The sequence below is a fragment of the Cryptomeria japonica genome, chromosome 8, assembly GCF_030272615.1.
Source record: "Cryptomeria japonica chromosome 8, Sugi_1.0, whole genome shotgun sequence".
Lineage (NCBI taxonomy): Eukaryota > Viridiplantae > Streptophyta > Pinopsida > Cupressales > Cupressaceae > Cryptomeria > Cryptomeria japonica.
In genome coordinates this window covers 346,855,669-346,868,102 of record NC_081412.1, presented here as the reverse complement: position 1 = coordinate 346,868,102, position 12,434 = coordinate 346,855,669, and the positions used below count along the sequence as shown (strand labels likewise).

The 12,434-nt window shown below is 35.2% G+C and overlaps 1 pseudogene; it reads right to left on the bottom strand.

Moving 5' to 3' along the window:
* Positions 1–489: 489 nt before the first annotated feature.
* The window catches only part of LOC131857661 (pre-mRNA-processing factor 39-1-like), a 77,694-nt pseudogene continuing 65,749 nt past the window's right edge, over positions 490–12,434 (bottom strand).

Sequence of the window (12,434 nt, the reverse complement as noted above, 5' to 3'; positions counted from 1 at the left end):
CTCCCCATGTCTTCATCAGGGTAACATTGGCTATTGGAGAAGGTTTCTTTCAGCTATGCTGATACCCAATTTAAAAGAAAGATATAAAATCTTACCAAATGCTTTCATCGGCAAAACATATAGTATCGGGGTAATGCCATTTTCGCTATGTCGATACCCGATGGTTAGGGTTAAGGTAATTTGAGTGCGGCAAAAATAAAATCCTCTAATACTTTTGTTGAGTTGGGTTTGTTGGTTGTTGAGGTGGCCCATAATTATCATAACTAGCATAGAGAGCATAGCCAGCCTGTTGACCATAACCAGGCATCCACTGTTGAGGTTGAGCCTTAGGATCCTGCTGAGCAGGTGGCTGCTGCCAACTTTGCGACTGTTGAGCATAGTCTGCACCCCACTGAGCCTGGTCATTTGGATAAGTAGCTGCACCAAACTATGCAGGAGACATAAGAACAAGAACAACTACACAACTCTTGGTTACTTTAGACTTATCAGAGGTAAGACTATCTTGAGCAGGACGCTTCTTAGATTCAAAAATGTTTTTATGAGGCAAAAATAACTGCCTATGATGATACTCTACCTTTGTAATAGCATTAATATCACAAAAAGGTCCACAAACTCTAAAAATATACTTGATATCTCTTCTCTATCTCCAGACGAGGCTTTGAATAAGGAAGAAGTTGAAATGCTTTGGTCAAAACTTCTTTTGCTCTCTCAGCATTCCCTTCCACTATTTGAAGGTAGCGAGAGTACTGAAGAAATAACAAATGTAGCGACTATGAGTGCTCTTTGCTTTTCTTAGCTACAATAGCCATGTCAAATACGGAGGATGCGGCTTCCAGGTTTTCCAGATGATGCTCTATATTGGCATGTTTAATTACACCATCCATAAGGCCAGGAGCTATTTCTGTATTAAGAAGTTGATACTCTGCACGGGCCCCCACAGTGTCTCCCAGTTGTTCCTTGAACCGAGCTGCAAAAATGTGTATTTCTGGTTGTCTCTTCACAAAATCTATGTAGCTCGTGCAAACGCATCATTTGCAACTTCTATGCTTCCAACAGCTTGTATGCATTGCACATACCAGATCCAGTATTCAGGGTAGTTTGCACATGCAATAAGACATCTCTCAAATAGCTTCACCATCCAATCAAAATCATTGGTTTTCTCAATGAAATCAAGATAGTGATGCCAATTGCTTGGTTGTGCATCATCTAATGGCTTAATATGAAAATACGGTCGATGAATGGCATTCTCAAAATCTTGAATCTTGGTACTCATCTCTTTTGCTATCTTGTACATTTCTTCTCTCATCTCTATATACTTCTCAACTCTCTTGTAGCATGACACTTTTCAATTTTGGCCTCACTGCATAGATCAATTGGATCGATATTTGCCAAGTGCTCCAGCCATAACACATTCATCCAATTTATAATATTTCATTCTACATCTACAATGGATTGATATTTTATTGGATCTGACAATGGACTTCTATGTTTTCTTTTGAAACTGTTGCGGACAACATGAGTGCCCACAAGTGTGAATCCCTCATCGGGTGATCGAGGTGTTAGGCCCAATATGGAAAGCTAATGTACTGAGAGGGGAGAGGTGAATCAGTACTTCAAATCCTTTTATCAACAATATCTTCACTGTTATGCATAAACCACAAACTGTTGTAACATAACATAAAGCTAAAACAAATAAATAACAATCATACATGATTCACTCCATAACACATATATTTTGGTTATGCAGAAACTCTTGGTTAGAGAGAAAAACTTCGGTGGGGATGGCACCCACAACTTCACTACTGCAATAATAAAGGTTGCTCGGTTAGAGCTACATGTTCAGCTATTTCTAATAGCTTACCCTGTTAGGAGTATCAAGATCATTAGATCTACCTTGCTAAAGGATTTTACAACACTTATTCTAAATGATGCACCTAGTTAAAGGCTTTACAATTTATAGACTTTGTTAGAGTCTTTCACCCTGTTAAAGGTTTCTCTTACAACTTCAAAATATTACAATAAAATCTTTACAAATATGTACAACTTTACATCTGGAATGTTATAGCAGATTCTATGTACTCAAAATGAGATTACCTTGCTTATAGCATACCTCGGTAACCCATAAAGTAACTCGGTAAACCCTTTTGTTTACTCTGTTCTTTGACTGTTCTTTGAAATCCTACTCGGTGACCTCTGTGTCTCTGTAACAGTCATAACACTATGTGCTTCCTTATTTGTCACATGTGTCTTGCTTCACACACATTCATCTCTTCTTTTTTTCATATATTTTGATCCTCAATTCATGCTGTATAAATAGATATCTTATGTCGGCGATCAGGTTCATTGCTTCGATCTTACAAACATGATTTATCGAATGAATAACCATACAAAATATTTCATTGGATAGATGACCTCAAAATCATACAAAATCTTTAAGTGCAATTTCCAATGTGATAACGGTTCTATGTTCCTCGATCTTGTAACACGTTTACCCATGTGTGTCTAGATTCAATGAATTTGGTAACACATTTCACTCGGTGTATCATTGTTTCTACTCGGTAGACAGCTCGATGAAGACTAGGCTCTGTGACTACTTTCTTCTATAACCGACTGTTCTCTGCATACCGACTGAATGTTTTGGTAGTAGTAACCGACTAGAGTATATAGAATGACTTTGGATATAAAACTAATGGCAACTATAATAAGTAGTAACACGGGGAAGGCCAAAAACACCTATGTCGATACCCGATGGATTTCACCCATAACCCATCAGGCCCCACCTTGTGCAAATACCACTTTACTTACAAAGTTTTCTAAAATCATTTATTAAAATGATTTACTTTTTTGGAAAAACTTTTATTCCTTTTGGCAATATATTAAATCTTTTATTTAAAAGATAGGTTCTCCATAAAACTTGTTATATATTTTGTAAAAATCTAAATCCGGGCATTCTTTTTTAATCTTTTGAAATAAACTTTTTAACTGGCAAACAACAAAACTATAATTTGTGTTAAAAAAAAACATCATATAAACTTATAACGCAAATAAATTAAATATTATAATATTGGTTATAGAAATATAATATTCAAAACTAAGCACTTCAAATTAATATTATATTTGAGGGAAAATAAGCATAAATGTAAATAAGGCGGCCTTTATAAAAATATAAAATGCAAGCATAAGACTTCAAAACATGATCCGTTCAATGTGATGCTCCTGCAAAAGGATTTATTAATATCCGACTGTAATCATCTTGATCAGAATTTAAAATTGCATATTGTAAATTTGAATAAGTTGTATTTAGATTTGCCTTAGAAAACATATCAAACAATATTGTATGAATCCAAAATTTGAAATGAAGGTACTCAAATATACACAAAATGCAAAGGAACAATTTATGTAACATAACCATGCTCAGATCCATTGGAATTTTGGTTCAGAATAGCGTACCTGGAAATATCTAAATTTACAAATTATAAAAAAACATACATACCTTGACAATCGACCGCTTGACGTATTCATCGGAATAGGTTTGCAGGAGCTCGAAATGGAAAATCATACCTGAACATAGGTGTTGCATACCATTGCAAAGAAAATTTTCATGGATCAGGAGCTCTAAAATTTGAAAAAAATTAGGGTTCCAACGTAGGGAAAGGTATACTATGGAGGGAGAAGGTCTTTCATTATGAATTTCCTTGAATTTTTTTGTGTAAGGACAATTTGAAGGACCAAATAGACGAATAGATGAAAAAGGGATATCTTTTGTAGGGAGATTCTCCTTTTTCATCATTACTATTCATATCCACTTTGTTAGGTTGGAAAGGAAGATCCTTATCATCTAAGGCTTCATCTTATATCAATGTTATATTAAAGGTTAGATCGTGAATAAAATGCATAACATCATATTGTATTAAAATACATTGATGATTAAGATAAGCTCTATGAAAATGAGGAGGATCTAGAGAGATAGATGTATTAAGATGAACATGTTTACCTTGCCCCCCTTGCAATAAAGTATCTTTATAAGAAGAGGATCTTTCAATGTTGCTCTGAAATGTTGCCTCTCCAGTAGAGAGATAATTAATAGGAGTATTCATTCTTTTATCATTAACATAAGATGCCCTAGGAGAGGTACAAGTGATTATCATTTCAATGTTATATCTAAGATTATCAAGGGTATTATATTTACCAAAGATTTTAAGTAATATACATATTCCATTAATTTATTTAAAAATGTCATTATATAACAGCATGAAACATGGATAAAAGAATTGAAGAATTATTTATAAGGGGTAAATAATGTCGAAACTATTATTATAGAATATGTGAGAGTAGTATGAAAAAATGCAAGCAACGTGAAATGAAAGAAGATATTATCCAAAACAAGATTTCGGTAAATATAGCTAATAATAAATGTTATCACATGTGAAATAGAAAACCAATAAGATTTTGTAAATTTGCTTATGAAAAATTAGATTTGAAAACTCTCAATAAAAAATGATGCAAATGTAAGAAGTGTTAGGTTCACCAAAATATATTGGTAGTGAACTAGACTTCAAAATGTATAAATGTAATAATATATTTCCGAAATGATTGTAAATATGAATGAATAAAATGCATTCAAATCAAATCTAAAAATTAAAATTAGAAATAAGCATGAGACATGTTGGGTTCACCAAAATGTATTGGATGAAAAATTAGGGTTTTGCAAGTTAAGCCTTGTAAAATAGGAAATGGCCTAACTTTCCAAACAAAACATTAAAGAAAGGAAGAACTAAATTGACACAATGCAAAAGGATTGAATACAGATAAGATTATTTTTCCTTTGTTTGGTCCAAATTTATTTGAATGTATTTGAATGCCAAGTGATGGAAAATGAATGTAAATTAGCATAAATAGTAAACTATAGATGAGATACAAAGATTCAAAGCTAGATTTGAGAAGAGTAAATAAAGAAGGATCCAAACGTGGAAATTTAGCTTGAAAATGCCCAATACTAGGGTGAAAGTTACCCTGGTATTGAAGTATTAGAATTAGGTTGTGGTATTAGAATATTGTCAAGAATATTTTCCCAAAAGCTTGGTAGAAATTCTTGGGACCGATGTGGTATATCACTCTCGTCCTTTAGTTTTTGCTTCTGAAAAAGCTAAATCTATTCATTGTCATCTCCTTAATTTCAATATTTGTCTACATCTTCTAAATTTGTCATATACACACAAAAAGAGGGAAATATGTTGTGGATAGGGGATTTCCTAGGTCAAACCTTAAGTTTGGAATTAACCCTAATTGAATTTAAATTGTAATAAAAATACTAAAGTAAATGATGTGTGTTATACCTCTGATCTACTACAATTGATGATGGTTGATGATGAAATGCTCTTTTAATGTAATCACAAGTGTTGATACAATAACACGATGAAATATAGAAGACTCAAACACAAACACATGCTTGCATAAAGATTGATGTAATTTGATGCTCCATGATATTGAGATGCTTGAAGGTTATGGTGGGATGAAATGTTGTCTTGAATGCTTGAAGATGATTGATGTGGATGCACAAATTATGAATGAAATGCTACATTACTAATGGATTAATTGATTATGAAATGGATAGGAAGAATGCTCTTATATAGGGTTCCCAAGGTAATTTACCAGTTAGGTTGACCTCTAATAGTCAAATTGTAACATTGAGATATGAAATTACTGGGTGGGAATATTGCAACAACATATTGAAATTGGGTCCTATTTAATGGGGACTAGGGTGAATTAATCACCCATATCCTTAGACCAAGACAAATTAATCACCTATGTCTAACAAAAAAAGGGAAAAACACTAGGAAATGGATAAAACACTACTCAAGGCCTAGATTCAACTATTCGTGCAAAAGGATGATATTAGTTTTGAGGTAAAAATGTTAAAAATGGACCTAGGGGAGAGCTAGAATGGGACTCACTAAAGTAAGATACAAAAAGAAGTATAAACTATGTAGTTTATAATTTATGGTACTACATCTAGCCTCCACTTTAGCGGGAGTATGAGCCTATGCACATTCTCATGGTAAGAGAGAGAGAGAGAGAGAGAGAGAGAGAGAGAGAGAGAGAGAGAGAGAGAGAGAGGTTTGGAGCAAGATCACAAGGAGATAAGACATCACTAAATTGATCCATGTAGGAAGGAAGAGACAATTTTAACAAGTTGTGTTATGTTATGTGATCCATGTAGGAAGGAAGAGACAATTTTAACAAGTTGTGTTATGCTTGTTCCACTCATCCTAAAAATGCAACGCAAGGTTGAAAGGTCAAGTAAGCTATGTTATGCTAGTTAGCCCACTTGAAGGAAGTGTGAAAAGAAAAATTGAAAGGTTTATCAAGTTGTGTTATGCTAGTCAACGTGTCTTGCTAAAATATCATCTGGTTTATTGAGTTAGGCATCTCATCTAAGACTTTGGTCTATTTTTTACCTTGCAACAACCTATATAAGAAATATAATAAGGATAACCAAATAAAGTATGCTATTCATAAGGAAATACACAAACATGAAAATGGATAACCAAGCAAGGCATCATGCAGGGAAATCTGCAACTCGAATTTGAAAAGGGTAACCAAGCAAAGAATTGTATGCAATTAAATTTGCAAACTTGAATTGAAATTATGCTACAAGGAGGACATGATGTATGAAAATGTAATGGGAAGATTTTTACAGTTTCACAAGTAGCCTTGTAAACTATAAAACGATGTAACATTCCAAGAAAAGCATTGAAGGAAGGAAGAACTCAAGTGATCCAATGCAAAAGGACTAAATGCAGATAAATTTCTTTTTCCTTTCTTATTTAGTTGAAATTTTTTATACTTTATTTTAATGCTAGGTGATGTGAAATGAACATAAATTAGCATAAATAATAAGTTACATATGCGATAAAGAGACAAGGAACTAGATCTAAGTAGAGTAAAAAAAATGATCCACACCTAAAAATATGGCTAAAAAATGTAGGACCAATGTGGTGGTCGTCTTGGTCCCAAAGTGATCAAATGTAAGCAAGAATTAGGTTGTGGGATTATAATACTGTCAGGAATCTTTTCCCAGAAGTTTGGTAGAATTTTTTTGGGATTAATGTGGTATATTCATCCCTATTCTTCATTTTTTTTCTTCTACAAAAGTCAGATCTATTCATCATCATCTCCTCAGTTCCAGTGTCCATCTACAAATTTTGAATTTGTTTCCCGCATAGAGAAAGAGGGAAAGATGTTGTGGGTAGGGGTTTGCCTAGGTCAAACCTCGAGTTTGGAATTAACCCTGAAATTGAAATGGAAATTGAACTTGAATTGAATTAGAAAAGCTTTCCATTTGAGGGAAAGGGTAGGTTTGAATTGAAGTTCTTGAATTGGAACTCGATTCCTTGATGAATTTTTCCTTGAATCTTCATACAAGGGTTGATAATTTCATGTTGAATGTCTTCATAGAATCATGATCATGGATTCAATCATGAATGCTTAAAATTTTTACTTGACCCTTCCTTCAATGCCTTGATGCTTGATTGTCGCTCACTTGAATTTGCTAGAGTGCAATCAAATTCCAACTTGAGAGATGTAATTGAGATCATGTATCTAATATTCTACAAATGAGGGGGTTAGAATTTCTTTTATACCTAACTAAACTAAAAGCATTTTGTAAGTTAGCCAACCTTAGGGAATGATTTATCGCCTTACAAATGTTACCATTGTGAGGACCAAATTTGGGTCCCAATTAAGGGGACTAGGGAAAATTAGTCACTGTGGTCCTGGGACCAGGGTAAATTAACTACCCTGGTCCTCTTAATCAAGACCAAAATTGAGGTGGGACCCCAATGAAGTGTTCGAGATTTGAAATTTGGTTTTTGTGTGAGAATAATCAAATCAAATCAAAGCATGGAAGATCGAGATTCTAAAATGAGGCCTAAATAAGGACAAAATTGTATAGGGATACAATTTACAACACTACATTTATGCCCCACTTTAGTGGGAGTATGAGAATACTGTTGGGACCTCCAAAATTTTGCCAAGTTTTTGAGGGTCCATGTAAAATTTTGCCTAATGCACTCAAAAGGTACCCTACAAAACCAACCCAAGTAGCTCACTTTGAGAGCTTATATTTTGGCACCCATGAATTGTCCTGCAAAACCACTTTGGGAAAGTGTTGAACACTTATAATAGATGACATGTATCCATTTGCAACTTCCTTGGGCTAGTTTTGGTGAGTTATTGAAGTCTTGGTTTCATGGTCCAGAAGTTGGTATGTTAATTGTAGTTGTTTAAACTTTCTAAGTAGGCCAACTTTGAGAGGTTGTATTTTTGCACCAGTTGAAAATCAAGTCCAACTAATATTTTTTCATGGTTGTCTTCATCTTTTTGAAGCCCCGAATTAGTTGGCATAGCCCCATGAATCCGTTTGATGAGTTTTCAAAGTCAAATCCGTTAGCATAAAGTTCAGATTTGCAAACTGAACTATCTAAATCTACAGTTTGTAGCCCCACATTTGAATTCACATTTGGTGACCTAATGAACTGCACATCAAAGTGGTTGTTACCTCTTATTTTTTATATAATTATCTACCATTTTGCCAGTTTGTAGCCCCCCAACTCATCATTTGCTATTTTTTCAAGACCCATTCCGAATGAACTTTTTCAGGGTTTGACAATCAGCATTTCCAGATTTTTCAAAGGGGGCCAATTTGAGGGTTAATATTTTACCCATGTGGTCAAATCAGGCCAAACCCTCCTGTGCACGTTCTCATGGTAACTAGACGTGTCAGCTCACCAAGTGGCAGCCCCTGAAATGGAGTTTTAACATTTTTTCAAATTAGTGTTTGACTAGGTTTTAGGGTGGTTTGAAAGGTGTGTTTCCAAAAAAGCCCGAGTAGGCAACTTCACAGATTAAAATATTTTGGCTTGGGAATTGTTATGAGCAATGGTTTAGCATTCTAGATTACTCATATGACACTCTACTAGTGTGCCAACTCTTGGGACTGAAAGAGGTGATTTGATGTGGATTTGATCAGTTTGGGCCAATTCCAGATGCTACTCGGGTTGTTTTGATCAAAACTTGGAAGTGATAAACATCAAATTTAAATGATGTTTTGTTCAAATTTTCAGGTCTAGATTTTGTCCATTTAATATTCCTGAGCATCTTCACAGGTCAGTTGTCCAAAAATGAATTTTTTTTAATCGAGCCCACCAGAGACCCAGCTAAAATTATGACCCAATGACATATATTAACATTTGTTGAAGGAGTAATGAATATTTGAATCATTATTGATTTAAATAAATATGTGGCTAGCTCAACAAGATTGAAGAAGAAAATAAAGTATTTGAATGATCAAAGTTTAGTGAATGGTTGACCAGGATGCTAGAGGCTCGATTAATCATAGGTACCAAAGAGATTAAGGGGGCCATTAAAAGATATATGTTATTTAAATTATTTTGATTTAAATAATATTGTATAAAAATCAGCGAGTCGGTGAAAGTCAAGTAAATTGCTGAAATTTGTAAAAGCCTTCCCTTTCGAAGTCATGGGGCCCATAAAGGTTCGAAAAACAAAAAATTAACGGGATTTTGAGAAAGGATCCCCCCAGCCATTCCATAAAATGCACAAGGAAGGAATAATGTAAAATTGTATAATATCCTATAAGAAAGTTAAAAAAATTCAAAGGCCCTAACAGACACTATAAAAATTTGAGAGATTTTTAAATCTTTTTGCCCTGCGATGCACGAAAATAAGAGCAAGGAGATGTGGCAGGATAGCAGGAAAGGGCAACTGTTTAGTGCTTCCTCTACCCTGAACGACTCTTCGAGGCAGCGACGGATGGTCGCGGTCCAGCGGGAGGCGGGAGGAAGTGCTTCCCACCACCCCGCATGCTATCTAAAGCATGTAAGACATTGTTGCGGGGCAAGTGAAGCAAAGGGAGATTGCTTCCGCTGACACCCTGCAGGGGAAAATGGGCAATGCAAGAACAGTAAGGAGCATCGGGTAAGTATAAGATGGGTGCCAAACAAAAGTAGCATTCAAGGTAGCTGAAATTAGAGCGAAGCGAAGATGCATGGAAGATTTTTGTTTAGGGTTTTTGTTCTACATGCAGTGCAGACATCGATCCGCCATTCTCAAGGATTTGTTTTTGCACACCTTTGAAACTCACAAGGTTCTCTTTGCAGAAGGTGCGTTTTCATTTGCACTAGCGTGGGGCGAATTAAAGCAAAGGCATCTGGTGGGAACAGTGACAGGGAAATGCAGCTGGTGTAATATATACTGCGATCATCCTGGTACCTAATGCCAAAGTGATTCATCTAATTGTGCTAATTTGCAAAACACAAGGTTGAATGGGCATTTCATTCTAATTCCCGAGGGTCACAAGAGGGTCCGAGAACATAGCAAGGCGATTGATGTGCAATAATATGGCTGTGTTTGAGGTCTGAGCATTGAAGGAAGCAGGAATGAAATAATGATTGCGTAGTTATACTGTAAAGCTCGCGTAATGCGGGTAGCAAATTCGACCAGTAGTGGACGCGATTTGTCACATAAAATGGTCTGGTATCCCACAGACCTGCGGTGATATTGTGGGTGTCATCTTTGATGCCCACAAATCACAGGAGGAAGATTGAACATTTTGAGCACATCTCCTTTCTGAGGATTCTGATTGCAAAAATATAGACATGGCATGATGTATCTTTAGGACTTGTGGGTCAAACACACAGTAGTTAGTTGGAATACCATCCATAGATGCTAAGTGGGGGACTATATGTGGAAGTGTGATCCATAGTTCTAGGGGCGACATTGAGGTCATAATGGGTTTACAAGTTGTGACAAGAGTAAATGGATGATGAGGGCACAAATGGAATAAGTGAAATGTTGAATCAAGCTTCTGCACAGGGTATGCACGTATAACAGTACTGTAAAAATGGAGGCATTTTCTTTACGCACTTAGTATGCAGACCATTGTATGTCATTATAACACAAGGGGCATTTTTATCTGATACTTTCTTGCAAAAGGGGGGTTAATGAAAGTTCATTTTGGGCAAAGCTCATGGAGGTCACGACAGACATAGTGTGGGTTTTGTATGATGAAATTGGCAACATATCTGCATCAGTGGGAGGTCTACATCAAAGGAGATATTTTGCTCAAATAATTTTAACAGCCATGCTGAATCAAAATACAGTGGGTTTACTTCCAGCTATAGATGATAGAAGAGTTATGTGAGAGATAAATGCTATTGTATGATCCCTTTTCCACTCAAATATAGAAGGGTACGAAATGTTAAATGTAAAAGGATTTATTAAGAGGGGTAACTCATTCTCATTGAAGGGGAAGGTAAAATATTGGCAAATGTATAATGAAGTTGTCTTTATCAAAAGGGCCATTGATTTTTACTCAGACAGGACAGAGAGATATTTTCAGTAAAGTGTTTTACAAAATGGTGTAAACATTTTATATGGAAAATTCAATATATGAGAAAAGTTGCAAATAAAGGGAGCTTCAAGTAAAAGAAAGACGACCAGTTATTTTTACCAGAATTGAAATGTTTCGTTGTGAATAAGTGGGAAATGGATTATGTCAAAGAGAATAAGTGTGAATAGTTGTAGAGCAGTTTTTCAATTATGTGGGAATTTTCTCGGGAAGGGGTAGACTTTCTATATAAGTTCTAAATGAAATATTTTAATGGAAGGATATAGAACAGAGTTTCCACTGAGAGGAAGTTTTCTAATTTTGAGCAAAGAGAAAACCCATGATGAAAGTCAACACTTTTCCATCCAAAGAGGGAAATTTTATTTTTTTGGATCTGAGATGAAAGGTGGGATGTTGGCAGAGACAGGAAGGGAACTAAAAGAGGAAATTTTCAGACTAAGTCAAATAACAGAGAAGTTGGGTGTGACAAGTCTCTTGTCACAACAAATCAATGAGAGACAATGCCATATTTTTATGTGCAGGAGTGGAGGGCAAAGATTTGTGTCCATGAAGGTTTTTTCCAGATTTATGAGGTGTCACATTTAGATTTAGAGTGTAGATCAAAGGTGAAATTGGAGGAGAGAAGTGCAAATTTTAAAATTTTAAAATTTAGAGAGATGAGGTCAGATGTCATTTAGAGATCCATTCTAGGGTTCTCTTAAGTTTTCTCTTCTATCTATTTATTCTCTTTTCTCCTCATTTTGAAGGGTTCCAACTTTGATTTCTGCATAGGTAGACATAAATTTTGTAAAGATATTGTATAGTGTTCTCAGTTTAAGCCAGGTATATGGAAGTTAGCCTTAAGTTTGTGAAATTTTATGTGTTTTAAAGTGTGTTTGATGGCTCTGTTCTATCAAATAAATGTCTCTTAATGGGAATGTAAGCTTCTTTGAATGGAAATAATCAAGTATTATATACATTCTTCCAGCACATTTTCTGTTCTGAGTTGTATGTCATGATTGAT